The sequence below is a fragment of the Ranitomeya variabilis genome, chromosome 4, assembly GCF_051348905.1.
Source record: "Ranitomeya variabilis isolate aRanVar5 chromosome 4, aRanVar5.hap1, whole genome shotgun sequence".
Classification (NCBI taxonomy): domain Eukaryota; kingdom Metazoa; phylum Chordata; class Amphibia; order Anura; family Dendrobatidae; genus Ranitomeya; species Ranitomeya variabilis.
Genome location: NC_135235.1, coordinates 377,363,079 through 377,380,446, shown reverse-complemented (window position 1 = coordinate 377,380,446; position 17,368 = coordinate 377,363,079). Strand labels below are relative to the sequence as shown.

The following is a 17,368-nucleotide window of genomic DNA, read 5'->3' as shown; positions in this document are numbered from 1 at the left end:
ACGGAGACCATTGCGGTGGAGTACGTTACTTATGGTATTGACTGAAACCAATGTCCCCACTGCCATGAGATCTTCCCGGAGCTCCTTCCTTGTTGTCCTTGGGTTAGCCTTGACTCTTCGGACAAGCCTGGCCTCGGCACGGGAGGAAACTTTCAAAGGCTGTCCAGGCCGTGGAAGGCTAACAGTAGTTCCATAAGCCTTCCACTTCCGGATGATGCTCCCAACAGTGGAGACAGGTAGGCCCAACTCCTTGGAAAGGGTTTTGTACCCCTTGCCAGCCTTGTGACTCTCCACGATCTTGTCTCTGATGGCCTTGGAATGCTCCTTTGTCTTTCCCATGTTGACCATGTATGAGTGCTGTTCACAAGTTTGGGGAGGGTCTTAAATAGTCAGAAAAGGCTGGAAAAAGAGATAATTAATCCAAACATGTGAAGCTCATTGTTCTTTGTGCCTGAACTACTTCTTAATACTTTAGGGGAACCAAAACAGAATTCTGGTGGGTTGAGGGGTTGAATAATAAATGACCCTCTGAAAAAACTTTTCACAATTTAAAAAAAAAAAAACAAACAAAGAAATAACATTCTTTTTTGCTGCAGTGCATTTCACACTTCCAGGCTGATCTACAGTCCAAATGTCACAATGCCAAGTTAATTCCAAATGTGTAAACCTGCTAAATCTGCAGGGGGTTGAATACTACTTGTAGGCACTGTATTTTCCAATGGAGTCCAGAGAAAAACTAAATGAAAACTTGTCCAGCCACATGTCAAATGATCAGTCTAAGCACAGTGAATGTAAATGACCCAAACATTTTTAGAACTGAGAGTCCTCAGTGGTTGATCCCTTTTAATGGCTAACTGAAAAGATGGTAACAAATTTCAGTTAGCCATTAAAAGGTATCAACCACTGAGGACTCTCAATTCTAAACATTTTTCTATCTACTGGCTAACATGGTACCAAGATATATATCTTTCCTGTATGGAAATGACCCAGTAATTTACATTTTAGGCTATGTGCACACATTCAGGTTTTTTTCGTATTTTTTCGCGATAAAAACTCATTAAAAACGCATATATTATGCATCCTATCATTTAGAATGCATTCTGCATGTTTTGTGCACATGGTACGTTTTTTTCCGCGAAAAAAACGCATCGCGGTAAAAAAAGCAGCATGTTCATTAATTTTGCGGATTTTCTGCGGTTTTCCTGCAATTCTATGCATTTGGAAAAAAACGCACAAAAAAAACATTAAAAAAGCGGTAAAATCGCATGCGGATTTCTGGCAGAAATGTCCGTTTTTTGTCAGGAAAATTTCTGCCAGAAATCCTGACGTGTGCACATAGCCTTAGGCTACTTTCACACTAGCGTCGTACGACGAGTTGCGACGTACCGACGCAAGCAGTGAAAGCGCCGCACAACGGGGGCAACGGATGCTGTTTTTCAACGCATCCGCTGCCCCATTGTGATGTGCGGGGAGGGAGTTCCGGCTGCGCATGCACAGGCGGAAAAGACGGTCTCGACGCACCAAAAAACGTTACATGCAACGTTTTTTGGTCACGACGGTTGCGACGAGTGACAATGAGTCGCTAATGCAAGTCTATGGAGAAAAACCGCATCCTGCAAGCACTTTTGCAGGATGCGTTTTTTCTACAAAACGACGCATAGCGACGTGCAGTGCACGACGCTAGTGTGAAAGTAGCCTTAAGCTGGAGTCACACTAAACGACTTATCAACGATCATGACCAGCGATACGACCTGGCCGTGATCGTTGGTAAGTCGTTGTGTGGTCGCTGGGGAGCTATCACACAGACAGCTCTCTCCAGCGACCAACGATCAGGGGAACGACTTCGGCATCGTTGAAACTGTCTTCAACGATGCCGAAGTCCCCCTGCAGCACCCGGGTAAATATCGGGTTACTAAGTGCAGGGCCGCGCTTAGTAACCCGATATTTACCCTGGTTACCATTGTAAAAGTAAAAAAAAAAAAAAAACAACACTACATACTCACATTCTGATGTCTGTCACGTCCCCCGCCGGCGTCCACAGGGTTAAAACTGCATTCGGCAAGAGCGCTGCTAATGCACGCGCTGCTGCCGAGAGCTTCCCTGCACTGAATGTGTCAGCGCCGGCAGTAACAGCGGTGACGTCACATTCAGTGCAGGGAAGCTCTCGGCCGGAGCGCGTGCAATAGCAGCGCTCCTGCCGAAAGCAGTTTTAACCCTGTGGACGCCGGGGGACGTGACAGACATCAGAATGTGAGTATGTACTGGTTTTTTTTTTTTACTTTTACAATGGTAACCAGGGTAAATATCGGGTTACTAAGCGCGGCCCTGCGCTTAGTAACCCGATATTTATCCTGGTTACAAGTGAACACATCGCTGGATCGGCGTCACACACGCCGATCCAGCGATGACAGCAGGTGATCAGCGACCAAAAAATGGTCCTGATCATTCCCCAACGACCAACGATCTCCCAGCAGGGGCCTGATCGTTGGTCGCTGTCACACATAACAAGATCGTTAGCGGGATCGTTGCTACGTCACCAAAAGTGTGACGTTGCAACGATATCGTTATGTGTGACTCAGCCTTTAGAGTACACTTTACATTTACCTTCAAAGCAGATAAGGTACCGTCACACTCAGCGACGCTGCCACGATATAGACAACGAGCTGATCGCTGCAGCGTCGCTGTTTAGGTCGCTGTAGAGATGTCAAACACAGCAGCTCCAGAACGATGCAGGAGCGATCCTGTGACGTAGCGGTGACTCACTTATCGTTCTCACAGGTCGTTAGCTCCATGTTTAACATTGCTGATATCGTTGCTTTTGCTGTCAAACACGACGATACACGCCGATCTGACGACCAAATAAGTTCTGGACTTCTAGTTCCGACCAGCGATATCACAGCAGGATCCTGATCGCTGCTGCGTCAAACACAACGAGATCGCTAACCAGGACGCTGCAACGTCACGGATCGTTGTCGTTCTCGTTGTAAAGTTGTTTAGTGTGAAGGTACCTATACTTATTAAGCCCCCCAGGGATGCTAGGTGGTGTTCTTATCTATTTGGCCTGAAGGCTTCAGTACACATACCATGACAAAGCCTCAGATAACAGGGTATAGATCAAAATCCTTTAACATATAAATGAATGCCTGAGGCCATGTGCACACGTTCAGTATTTTTCGCATTTTTTTTTAGCGTTTTTTCGCTATAAAAACGTGATAAAAACGCGAAAAAAACCACAAAAAACCCGCTTACATATGCCTCCCATTATTTTCAGTGTATTCCGCATTTCTTGTGCAAATGTTGCATTTTTTTCAGCGAAAAAATCGCATTGCGGAAGAAAAAGTAACATGTTCATTAAATTTGCGGAATTGCGGGGATTCCGCACACCTAGGAATGCATTAATCTGCTTACTTTCCGCATGTGGCTATGCCCACCATGCGGGAAGTAAGCAGATCATGTGCGGTTGGTACCCAGGGTGGAGGAGAGGAGACTCTCCTCCACGCACTTGGCACCATATAATTGGTAAAAAAAAAAAAGGAATTAAAATAAAAAATAGCCATATACTCACCCTCTGATGGCCCTGGAGTCTTCCCGCCTCATCGGTGCAAGCTACCGCTTCCGTTCCTATAGATGGTGTGTGTGAAGGACCTGCGATGACGTCGCGGTCACATGACCGCGATGACATCACGGTCACGTGACCGCGACGTCATCGAAGGTCCTGCGCACACACACACCATCTATAGGAACGGAAGCCGCTGAGGAGATCGGCTGTCTGCAGGTGAGTATAACCATTTTTTTTTTATTATTTTTAAACATTCTCTCACTATTGATGCTGCATAGGCTGCATCTATAGTAAAAAGTTGGTCACACTTGTCAAACACTATGTTTGACAAACGTGTGACCAACCTGTCAATCAGTTTTCCAAGCGATGCTACAGATCGCTTGGAAAACTTTAGCATTCTGCAAGCTAATTACGCTTGCAAAATGCTAAAAAAAAAAAAACGCGAAAAAAAACGGGAAAAAAAAAATGCGGATTTCTTGCAGGCTGAATTGACTCCTACCATTTCCAATGTAATGTATGACTTATGACTATTGATTATGTGCTATTTTAAGTGATTGTTTATATTTATTATCTTTTATTAAGTAAATTCATTTTTGTCTTATTCAATTTTCGTGTGAGCATTTATTTATTCATTCATCACAATTCTTTGAACCGTAAACAAAACAGAAGTTAACCCTATAATGAGGCTGATGGAGACACTGTGGACGCTGTCTGGCCTGTGATCCGGCGGTGTCCGTCTTTTTAGGAGTGCATAAAAGTGCAGTCGACCACAGTTTGTGCACTTCTGAAAAGAAGGATACCGCTGAACAGAGGCCAGATAGAGTTCAGAGTAACTCTGCTGCCTCATTATAGTGAATGGATCCCTGGCGGGTTTTCACCTGAATTAAGTCAATCAGAGATTTAGACGGAAACCCCAAAGTAAGTGATCCTAAATGTTATGCAAAAATGATCCTAACAAAAGCTTCAACACAAAACAACAAAAAAAGCAAGTCCCCACTCAGGTCCGTCATCTATAGTGGGCCTCCACATTACAGGTAGCACAAAGGCTCTGGAAAAGAAATTCAGAAAATTCAGCGCTCCTAAATCGAAATCCCTTCTGAGCCCCAGTGTGTCTAAACCACATTTACATTGTGTTCCAAATTATTATGCAAATTGGATTTAAGTGTCAAAGATTTAATTGTTTTGTTTTTCAAATAAACTTTTGGATGATATTGTGTCTCAGGGCTCAATGAATCACTGAAATCAATCTTAAACACATGTGATAATTAGTTTTCCAGGTGATTCTAATTAAAGGAAAACTACTCAAAAATGATGTTCCACATTATTATGCAGGTCACAGGTTTCAAGCAATATGGGAAATAAAAAGGATCTCTCTGCTGCTGTAAAGCGTTAAATAGTGCAATGCCTTGGACAAGGTATGAAAAAATTAGATATTTCACGAAAACTTAAGAGTGATCATCATACGCTGATGAGATTTGTGACTGAAACAGAGCACAGACAGAGTTCATGCAAATAAAGGCATGAGGAAGTTTTCTGCCAGACAAATTCATTGGATTAAGAGAGCAGCTGCCAAAATACCATTACAAAGCAGCAAACAGTTATTTGAAGCTGCTGGTGCGTCTGGAGTCCCACGAACCTCAAGGTGTAGGATCCTTCAAAGGCTTGCTGTGGTGCATAAACCTACTATTCGGCCACTCCTAAACAGTGTTCACAAGCAGAAACGGTTGCAGTGGGCCCAGACATACATGAAGATTAATTTTCAGTCTTGTTTACTGATGAGTGTTGAGCAACCCTGGATGGTCCAGATGGATGAATAGTGGATGGTTGGTGGATGGCCACCATGTCCCAACAAGGCTGCGACGTCAGCAAGGAGGTGGTGGAGTCACGTTTTGGGCTGGAATCATGGGGAACCAGCTGGTAGGGCCCTTTAAGGTTCCTGAAGGTGTGAAAATGACCTCAGCAAAGTAAATAGAGTTTCTGACTGACAACTTTCTTCCATGGTCTAAAAAGCAGAAACGTGCTTTCAGGAACAAAATCATCTTCATGCATGAAAATGAATACCTCTGAGTAATTGGCTGCTATGGGCATAAAAGGAGATAAACTCATGGTGTGGCCACCATCTTCCCCTGACCTCAACCCTATAGAGAACCTTTGGAGTATCATCAAACAAAAGATCTATGAGGGTGGGAGGCAGTTCACATCAAAACAGCAGCTCTGGGAGGCTATTCTGACTTCATGCAAAGAGATACAAGCAGAAACTCTCCAAAAACTCACAAGATCAATGGATGCAAGAATAGTGAAGGTGATATCAAAGAAAGGTTCCTATGTTAACATGTATCTTGGCCTGTTAGGATGTTTTGGAGTTGAATAGCTTTTTTGTTCAGTGAATGTGACCTCCTAATGCTGCAAATTCCATAAATGAGCATTTTCAGTTCTTTAAAACATATCAAATGTTTAGAAATTCTACTGTGCCTAATAATTTGGAACAGTGCATTTTGAGTTTTTATTCATTTTGGAGATTATACTGTTATCATTGGGAGGTTTCTTCAATAAAATTTGATGTATACTCTAATGGGTGATGACTTTTATTAGGCTGACTGTCATTTGCACTGACCATTTAGGAAAATCTGAGAAAAATGTCATTTACATAATAATTTGGAACATAGTGTAGTGCTCACATGTTTGACATTTCTGTTTAGATGAGTAGAACTGAGCGAATGTTTGGAATCAGTCGCCGAATCTGAATTTGCCATATTCGTGCCATATTTGGTACCCTATTCGTGCCAAATTTACCGTATTTTGCGGACTATAAGACGCACTTTTTTCCTCCCAAAATGTGGAGAAAAATTGGGGGTGTGTCTTATAGTCTGGATATATGGGCTCTGGCTGTGGTGGGGAAGCGGTTTCGGCGGAGCATCGGGTCACAGGAGGCTGGAGCAGGCAGCTCCGGCTAACTCCTGTGCCTGCTGCTAAAGCAAAATGAATATGCACTGCATTCCATGCCCATGGGTGTGGATGGCAATGCATATTCATTTTTCTGACATCCTGGTATAAAAGGCCCCATCATGTTCCTGGTATGATTGGTCCCATCCTTTTTCTTTTATAATTGGCCCCATCCCGTTCCTGGTATGCATGGCCCCATCAGGAAAGATTAAAAAAACAAAACAAATAAAAAACATTACACTCACCTACACGGCGCTCCCTCGCAGCGTCCTGCTCCGGTGCCAGCAGCTGCTGAAAGCTTGTAAGCAGTCCATTGCAAAGACATCATGCGCTGCTCACAAGCAGATTACAACTGCCAGAATACTCACCGGGACCGTTCATTGCAGAGAGCGGTGAGTATCCATTCCTCTTCAGTAGCGTGCAGTGTCAGCCGCCGGCTTCCTGCTGCGAACGGCGATCACGGGATGGGGCAAATTATAAAAGAAAAAAAGAATGGGACCAATCATACCAGGAATGGGTAGACGGATGATCAAATTATCATTATTCTCAGCATGACATTGACATTCATTCGAGTCCAAACATGACTTGCTATGTGACTCCGTTAAGCACTAATGCGTTTCTAAAATTCTGCCAAGCGCTGAGCTTAGAAAAAGCACTGGTGTGTAGCGCTATTGTCGTACATCCCAAACATGTAATTTTTACACCTTTATCGTTACTTGGGGTCGAGTTATTCCATTTTGAATAACTTTCTCATACACACATGGAGCACATGGCTGCAGACAAAGAGCTGGGTTCTGCTAACTAAGATTCTTGAGGGAGGGGGAAAAATAGGATTACTCAGGCAGAAAGAGAGAGGAGGAGGGGTGGTGAGGGGGATCAGAGCTGCAGCGTGTCTGCAAAACCAAACAATGTAGCAGAGCTCAGGGTGCGATCGAACAATAAGGCTGGGATCACACATACGCGAGATACGGCTGAGTCTCGCAGGTGAAAACCCAACTCTGTCAATCTCTGACAGCGGCATTTAATATGATCGCGCTGGAAGCTTTCACTAACCCCGCCCATTGGTGCCCGTGTCACATGATCGCAGGTCGCCGATGGGCTGGCATAACAGAACAGAGTCTGCAGCAGACCCCTGTGATGGTCATTGCCAGATTGCTATGAGCGCCGCCCAGCAGTCGGCGATGATAGCAAATGAGCAATTCTGCTACATAGAACAGCACATACATATTACAAGCGATCAGATGATCGCAGCTTCTAGTCTCCCATGTAGACTATTGAAGCCAGTGTAAAGTGAAAAAGTTTTAAAAAATGAAATTTTTTCTAAAAAAATTAAAGTTTAAATCACCACTCAAAATAAAACAATTAAAATAAAAATTAAATACACTCATATTTGGTATCGCCGCATTCATAATCGCCAGATCTATCAATATATATAAAAAAAATGAATCCAATCGGTAAATGACATAGCGAAAAAAAAAAAAAATAAAATCAAAACGCCATAATTACGGTCTTTTGCTCATCGCAGCATTGCACTAAAATGCAATGACGGGCGATCAAAAGAGCGTATCTACACCAAAATATGAACAAAAAAATGTCAGTTCGGCACGCAAAAAATAAGCCCTCACTCAGCCCCAGATCCTGAAAAATGGAAAGGCTATGGGTCTCGGAAAATGGCGCAATTTATTTTTTAACAAACTTTGGATTTATTTTTTCACCACTTAAACAAAAACTACCTAGACATGTTTGGTATCTATGAACTCGTAATGACCTGGATAATTATAGTGTTAGTTTTAACATTTGGTGAACATCGTAAAAAAAAAAAAAAAAATTGTGGAATTGCACTTTTCTTGCACATTCACCGCATTTGGAATTTTTTTCCCATTTCCCACAATTTGGTAAAACTAATGGTGTTGTTCAAAAGTAGAACTCGTCCCGCCAAAAACGAGCCCTCACATAGCCATATTGAGAAAAAAAATAAAAAAGTTATGGCTCTGGGAAGCAGGAGAGCAAAAAAAAAAAAAACAGAAACCAAAAAAATGAAAATAGGCTACATGTCGTAGCCTAATTTCATTTTTTTTTGTTTCTGTTTGGTTTCTGAAGAGTGAAAAAAAGAAATCCAAAATGTATTAACCCCTTTACCCCCAAGGGTGGTTTGCACGTTAATGACCAGGCCAATTTTTACAATTCTGACCACTGTCCCTTTATGAGGTTATAACTCTGGAACGCTTCAACGGATCCTGGTGATTCTGACATTGTTTTCTCGTGACATATTGTACTTCATGATAGTGGTAAAATTTCTTTGATATTACCTGCGTTTAATTGTTAAAAAAATTGAAATTTGGCAAAAATTTGGAAAATTTTGCGATTTTCCAACTTTGAATTTTTATGCAATTAAATCACAGATATGTCACACAAAATACTTAAGTAACATTTCCCACATGTCTACTTTACATCAGCACAATTTTGGAACCCAAATTTTTTTTTGTTAGGGAGTTATAAGGGTTAAAATTTGACCAGCAATTTCTCATTTTTACAACACCATTTTTTTTTTTTAGGGACCACATCTCATTTGAAGTCACTTTGAGGGGTCTATATGATAGAAAATAACCAAGTGTGACACCCTCAAGGTGCTCAAAACCACATTCAATAAGTTTATTAACCCTTCAGGTGTTTCACAGGAAGTTTTGGAATGTTTAAATAAAAATGAACATTTAACTTTTTTTCACAAAACATTTACTTCAGCTCCAATTTGTTTTATTTTACCAAGGTTAACAGGAGAAAATGGACCCCAAAAGTTGTTGTACAATTTGTCCTGAGTACGCCGATACCCCATATGTGGGGGTAAAACACTGTTTGGGCGCATGGCAGAGCTCGGAAGGGAAGGAGCGCCATTTGACTTTTCAATGCAAAATTTACTGGAATTGAGATGGGATGCCATGTTGCGTTTGGAGAGCCCCTGATGTGCCTAAACACACAACACAAAAACACACAAGTGACACCATTTTGGAAAGTAGACCCCCTAAGGAACTTATCTAGATGTGTGGTGAGCACTTTGACCCATTAAGTGATTCATAGAAGTTTATAATGCAGAGCCGTAAAAATAAAAAATCATTTTTTACAAAAATGATATTTTCGCCCCCAACTTTTTATTTTCCCAAGGGTAACAGAAGAAATTGGACCCCAAAAGTTGTTGTACAATTTGTCCTGAGTACGCTGATACCCCATATGTGGGGGGGAACCACCGTTTGAGCGCATGGCAGAGCTCGGAAGGGAAGGAGCGTCATTTGGAATGCAGACTTAGACGGATTGGTCTGCAGGCGTCACATTGCGTTTGCAGAGCCCCTAATGTACCTAAACAGTAGAAACCCCCCCACAAGTGACCCCATATTGGAAACACATCCCTAACCCTAATCCCAACGGTAACCCTAACCACACCCCTAACCATGACACACCCCTAACCTTAATCCCAACCCTAAATGTAATCCAAACCCTAACCCTAACTTTAGCCCCAACCCTAACCCTAACTTTAGCCCCAACCCTAACTGAAGCCTTAACCCTAGCCCTAACCCTAGCCCTAATGGGAAAATGGAAATACTTTTTTTTATTTTTTTTTATTTTTTGCTAACTAAGGGGGTGATGAAGGGGGGTTTGATTTACTTTTATAGCGGGTTTTTTAGCGGCAGCCGTCACACACTGAAAGACGCTTTTTATTGCAAAAAATATTTTTGCGTTACCACATTTTGAGAGCTATAATTTTTCCATATTTTGGTCCACAGTCATGTGAGGTCTTGTTTTTTGCAGGACGAGTTGACGTTTTTATTGGTAACATTTTCGGGCACGTGACATTTTTTGATCGCTTTTTATTCCGATTTTTGTGAGGCAGAATGACCAAAAACCAGCTTGTCATGAATTTCTTTTGGGGGAGGTGTTTATACCGTTCCGCGTTTGGTAAAACGGATAAAGCAGTTTTATTCTTCGGGTCAGTACGATTACAGCGATACCTCATTTATAACATTTTTTTATGTTTTGGCGCTTTTATACGATAAAAACTATTTTATAGAAAAAATAATTATTTTTGCATCGCTTTATTTTGAGGACTATAACTTTTTTATTTTTTCTTTGATGACGCTGTATGGCGGCTCGTTTTTTGCGGGACAAGATGACGTTTTCAGCGGTACCATGGTTATTTATATCCGTCTTTTTGATTGCGTGTTATTCCACTTTTTGTTTGGCGGTATGATAATAAAGTGTTGTTTTTTGCCTCTTTTTTTTTTTACGGTGTTCACTGAAGGGGTTAACTAGTGGGACAGTTTTATAGGTCGGGTCGTTACGGACGCGGTGATACTAAATATGTGTACTTTTATTGTTTTTTATTATTTAAAGAAATGTATTTATAGGAACAATATATATACGGTATTTATTTTTTGGGGAATTTTTTTTTATACATGTGAATATTTTTTTTTTTTTACACTATAACATTGCCCCGGGGGGGGGGGGGGGGGGGGGCATCATGTTATAGTGTAAGATCGCTCATCTGACACTTTGCTGTGCACTGTGCCAGATCGGCGATCTGACGTGCACAGCTCCAGGCTTCCCGGCGCCTGCTCTGAGCAGGCGCTGTGAAGCCACCTCCCTGCAGGACCCGGATGCCGCGGCGATTTTGGATCCGGGCCTGCTGCAGGGAGGAGGAGGTAAGAGACTCTTGGAGCAACGCGATCACATCGCGTTGCTCCGGGGGTCTCAGGGAAGCACGCAGGGAGCCCCCTCCCTGCACGATGCTTCCCTATACCGCCGGAACACTGTGATCATGTTTGATCGCAGTGTGCCGGGGGTTAATGTGCCAGGGCGGTCCGTGACCGCTCCTGGCACATAGTGTCGGATGTCAGCTGCGATGGTCAGCTGACACCCGGCTGCGATCGGCGGCGCTCCCCCCGTGAGCGCGGCCGATCGCATATGACGTACTATCCCGTCGGTGGTCATACGGGCCCACCCCACCTCGACGGGATAGTACGTCTAATGTCAGAAAGGGGTTAAATTGGGAAATTAGGTTGTGTAGCTCTTTAAGCTACCTACCGGTACTTTCTTATTTTTTATGGCAATCCAACAGTGACCATTTGTTACTGTAAGTTTTTGTTCTTGTTTTTTATATCACTGGCACATTTGCACTTTACATGTTGTTTGCTTACTTGTGAGTTTTTCTTTATGTTAATATCCAATAAAAGTTAAATTTAACATTGATCCCAAGTGGGTTTTTCTCCATATTTTTTCCTTGGGTTGAGTTTTGCTCCCGCTTTTTTGATTCACTTACAATCAGCAGCTGGAACACCCAAGGCCTGAACACCTTTGCCTTTGAATGTAAAACCAAACGACCCCAACTTTATACAAAGACTGAACAATATAGACATTCAGAGGACAATGGCTGAAAACAAATCCCTGGTACCCACCGGATACAGGGAAATCTCTGTTTCTGCCCTGAAAAATAAAAACATCGAAAAAGGCCGCTGCTCAGGAAGAATATTGATCTGATTTAAAAAGGGCTCACCCACTCAAACGGACATGTGGCACGTCTTTCCAGACCGTAATGTCAATTTCTCTTGCCGAGATGCTAGCCTCCGCAAGAGAAATTTCACCCATACAATGTACTGGACACGGTGAATCCAAATGGTCCAGTGAAAACATGCAGATTCACCTACGTTCAATAGACTGCAGCACTTTGAAAACAGCAAACCTGCACTGCGTCCAAAGCGCTGTCAGTTCCGGATCGTGGGCACATACCCTAGGACTTGATATTATTAACCCCTTTCCGACAATGGGCATAAATTTACAACGATGTCAGACTCCCTCCCTTTGACGTGGGTTCCCGGCACGCAGCTGTTTTGCACAGCTGACAAGTGCCCAAAACAGCTGCGGGTGGAATTCGCGATCCACATGCGGCTGTTAACCTGTTAAATGCTACTGTCAAACGCTGACAGCGGAATTTAACATGCATTTCAGGCAAACGCGCCGGAAATTCGCCATCGTTGACCCCCATCACGTGATAGCGGGTCACTGATGGGTTAGCATGACAACCAGAGGTCTACTGGAGACCTCTATGGTTGTCACTGCTGGTTTGCTTTGAGCACCACCCAGTAGTCAGCACTCACAGCAAGAACTGATCATCGCCTGTATGTAGCAGAGGTGACCGAGTTATGGCAGCTTCTAGTCTCCCATGGAGACTATTGAAACATGCCAAAGGTTAAAAAAAAAAGTTTTAAAAATATATATAAAAAATATATAAAGGTTTCTTGTATTTCGTCGTACCTTGCAGACCGAACATTAAGTGTCTCCCACTCACACACCATCTCCTCACCTTAGGGCCCCTGCTCTTCTCCATTTACACCTTTGTCCTGGGACAGCTCATAGAATCTCACGGCTTTCAGTATCACCTCTATGCCGACGACACACAGATCTACATCTTTGGCCCAGATATCACCACCCTACTAACCAGAATCCCACAATGTCTGTCTGCTATTTCATTCTTCTTCTCCGCTAGATTTCTAAAACTTAATATGGACAAAACAGAATTCATCATCTTTCCCCCATCTCACTCGACTCCCCCAACAGACCTATCTATTAAAATAAATGGCTGCTCACTCTCCCCAGTCCCACAAGCTCGCTGCCTCGGGGTAATCCTTGACACTGATCTCTCCTTCAAACCACATATCCAAGCACTTTCCTATTCCTGCCAACTTCAATAAAAATATTTCCCGGATCCCTACATTCCTAAATCAAGAATCTGCAAAAACCCTAGTCCATGCCCTCATCATCGCCCGCCTCGACTACTGCAACCCCCTGCTCTGTGGCCTCCCCTCTAACACTCTCGCACCCCTCCAATCTATTCTAAACTCAGCTGCCTGACTAATCCACCTGACCCCCCGCTATTCCCCGGCCTCTCCCCTCTGTCAATCCCTTCACTGGCTCCCCATTACCCAACGACTCCAGTTCAAAACCCTAACCATGACGTACAAAGCCATCCGCAATCTGTGTCCTCTCTCATGTTCCAGTCGTGACTTGTATTGATTAAGATTATTGTACTTGTTTTTTTATGTATACCCCTACTAACATGTAAAGCACCATGGAATAAATGGAGCTATAATAATAAATAATAATAAAAGGTTCAAATCACCACCTTATGCCCAATTTAAAATAAAACATCTAAAAAAAAATAATCAAACATACACATATTTGGCATCATCGCGTTCAGAATCGCCCGATCTATCAATTAAAAAAAAGGATTCACCTGATGGCTAACCGATGTAGCGAGAAAAAAAGTAAAAACGCCAGAATTATGTTTTCTTTGCTCGCCATGATATTGCATTAAAATGCAATAACAAGCGATCAAAAGATTGTATCTGCACCAAAATTGTATCATTAAAAACATCAGCTCGGCGCCCAAAAAATAAGCTCTTCCCCGACCCGAGATCATACGCTAAGGGTATCGGAAAATGGCGCTTTTTTATTTTTTTTTTCAGTTTGGAATTTTTTTTTTCACCACTTAGATAAAAAAAAAAAAAAAAAAAGAACCTAGACATGTTTGGTGTCTATAAACTAGCAATGACCTGGATAATCATAATGGCAGGTCAGTTTTAGCATTTAGTAAACCTAGTAAAAAGCAAAACAAAAAAACAAGTGTGGGATTGAACATTTTTTTGCAATTTCATCCCACTTGGAATTTTTTTCCCATTTTTGAGTACACGACATGGTAAAACCAATGGCGTCATTCAAAAGTACAACTCGTCCCGCAAAAAACAAGCCCTCATATGGCTATTTTGACCAAAAAGTAAAAAAAATTATGGGAAGCATGGGAGCAAACACTGAAAATGCAAAACCAAAAATACCTCTGGTCATTAAGAAGTTAATGGTCGCACCAAGGGAGAGTCTCGAGGAAGGTGTACGCTAAACTTCCATATAGGAAGGAGTGTAGTAGATTATGCCATTACAGATGTGGACCTGACTCCTTCAGGCTATGTTCACACGGTTTCCCATGCGCTTACAGTACAATGTAAACCTATGGGAAACGCAATCCGCAGCGCACATGCTCAGAAAAAAACGCGCGGAAACGCAGCGGTTTACATTCCGCAGCATGTCAATTATTTGTGTGGAATCCGCAGCGGTTTTACACCTGCTCCATAATAGAAAACCGCAGGTATAAAACCGCAGTGGAATCCGCACAAAGACCGCGGCAAATCCGCAGGAAAAACGCGCTGTTTTTGCCCTGCGGATTTCTCAAATCCGCTGCGGAGAAATCCGCAGAGGATCATTCTACGTGTGCCATACCCTCATAGTAATCCACACAAACGCACCTGTCAGATCACAGCCAACTTCTGTATATGAAATCTACAAAGAAACCATCCACATATCAGCCTCAGCAGAGCAGCCTCTTCAACCTGCCTGTTTTTTTCTCCATTGACTTGCATTAGCGACGCAGTGCGACGTATTGACACACGTCGCAATCGTCGTGCGACGGTTGCGTCGGACCGTCGCCACCAAAAAACGTTGCTTGTAATGTTTTTTGGTGCGTCGTTCCCGTCTTTTCCGACCGCGCATGCGCGGCCGGAACTCCGCCACTGCCTCCCCGCACCTCACAATGGGGCAGCGGATGCGTTGAAAAACAGCATCCGCTGCCCCCATTGTGCGGCGCATTTACTGCTAGCGTCGGTACGTCGCAACGACGCAGTTCGTTGTGCGTCGTCCGACGCTAGTGTGAAAGTAGCCTAACCCAGAAGGAGTGAGTTTAACTGCAAAAGGCCTCAATTATATACTCTAGACCATTGCCAGATTGTCCGACTTTAAAAAGATCAACTGCAAGATGCCCAAAGAAATACAGATCAATAGTTGGTTTGACAGAGAATGTAAGCCATATGGAAAACCCTGAGAACAGCCTCAAACAAAACACACCCGGGTCTGAGGGATGCATATGACACCATACAAAGGCAGTACAAAACCATCCTCAAGAAGAAGAGCTAAATCTCTACCAAACTTAAACAACTCCAAGCCAAGAACAGAAAAACATAACTGAAAAAAAAGACAAATTTCCAAAACCCTCTGGATACACTAATTACATTACAGGAAGTTAGAGAATCTTTTCCATAAGGTGCAGACAAGCCAGCGGCCTGGAAGAAATACCACCAGAAATGCTGAACTATAGACCACCAGAAATACAGGCAGCAATGGTTAAAGGGAACCTTTCAGGCAAGCAAGTCAGAGTCTGAAAGGCAAGGCCTGCAAAAACTTCTATGCCATTCGAAGGAAACTCCACCATCTGAAACCGCCAGTGAGGCTCTGGCTAAAAATCTTCGATAAAATCATCGCTCCAATCCTCCTGTACGGCAGCGAAGTCTGGGGGCTCTCATAAATAACCAGACTGGTCAAGGTGGCATTGCAGCCCACCAGAAATATTCCTGGAATTCTTTAAGCACCTTCTCCAGGTCCATCGGAACACCTCCAACAGTGCCTGTCGGACTGAGCTGGGCAGATTGCTTCTACACCTACCAGTTCTGAAGAGGTCGCTGTCATTGCAGGCTCGACTACATAGTATCCATCCAAACTACCATCACCATAAAGCCCCGCAACAGCTCACCCAAACTCAGCCATAACAAAAACACCAATTCACAGCAGCCTGACAAAAGCCAGAATCAGGAGCATGCTAGATGAGGGCCAGAAGTATGTCAGTGACAGGAAGATCGATACCAGCACCTCACAAAAACTGAACATGTACCGATGTCTATAGAGCGACTACAGGTTAGCTCCATATAAGGAGAAACTCTCGGACCACAGAGACTGCAAGATCCTGAGCGGGTATAAACTTAGTGCCCAGTCTGGCCATCAAATCTGGCCGCTACAGACAGAGCTACAAGCCCAGGGAGGAAACACTGTGCCCACAATGTGATCTGGAGACTCTGGAAGATGAGACGCACTTCCTGCTACAGTGCAAATGCTCAGTAGAGGGGACACTCACTTAACCCCTTCAAGTCGCGGCCCTTTTTCGTTTTTGCGTTTTCGTTTTTCACTCCCCTCCTTCCCAGAGCCATAACTTTTTTATTTTTCCGTCAATATGGCCATGTGAGGGCTTATTTTTTGCGGGACGAGTTGTACTTTTGAACGACACCATTGGTTTTACCATGTCTTTTACTAGAAAACGGGAAAAAAATTCCAAGTGCTGTGAAATTGCAAAAAAAGTGCAATCCCACACTTGGTTTTTGCTTGGCTTTTTTGCTAGGTTCACTAAAGGCTAAAACTGACCTGCCATTGTGATTCTCTAGGTCATTACGAGTTCATAGACACCTAATATGTCTAGGTTACTTCTTATCCAAGTGGTGAAAAAAAATTCAAAACTTAGCTTTAAAAAAAAAAAAAAAAACGCCATTTTCCGATACTCGTAGCGTCTCCATTTTTCATCATCTGGGGTCGGGTGAGGGCTTATTTTTTGCTTGCCGAGCTGGCATTTTTAATAATATCACTTTTGTGCAGATACGTTCTTTTGATCGCCCGTTATTGCATTGTAATGCAATGTCGCGGCGACCAAAAAAACGTAATTCTGACGTTTTTAATTTTTTTCTCGCTACGCTGTTTAGCGATCAGGTTAATGCTTTTTTTTATTGATAAATCGGGCGATTCTGAACGCGGCGATACCAAATACGTGTAGGTTTGATTTTTTTTTTTAATTGTTTTATTTAGGATGGGGCGAAAGGGGGGTGATTTAAACTTATGTTTTTTACGTTTTTTTTCATATTTTTAAAAACATTTTTTTTTTTACCTGTGCCATGCTTCAATAGCCTCCATGGGAGGCTAGAAGCAGGCACCACTCGATTGGCTCTGCTACATAGC

At 43.0% G+C, this 17,368-nt stretch overlaps 1 protein-coding gene across 2 annotated transcripts in view; it reads right to left on the bottom strand.

Moving 5' to 3' along the window:
* Positions 1 to 17,368, bottom strand: part of CHUK (component of inhibitor of nuclear factor kappa B kinase complex) — a 192,203-nt gene that overhangs the window by 162,836 nt on the left and 11,999 nt on the right. The gene's annotated exons all lie outside the window — the stretch shown is intronic.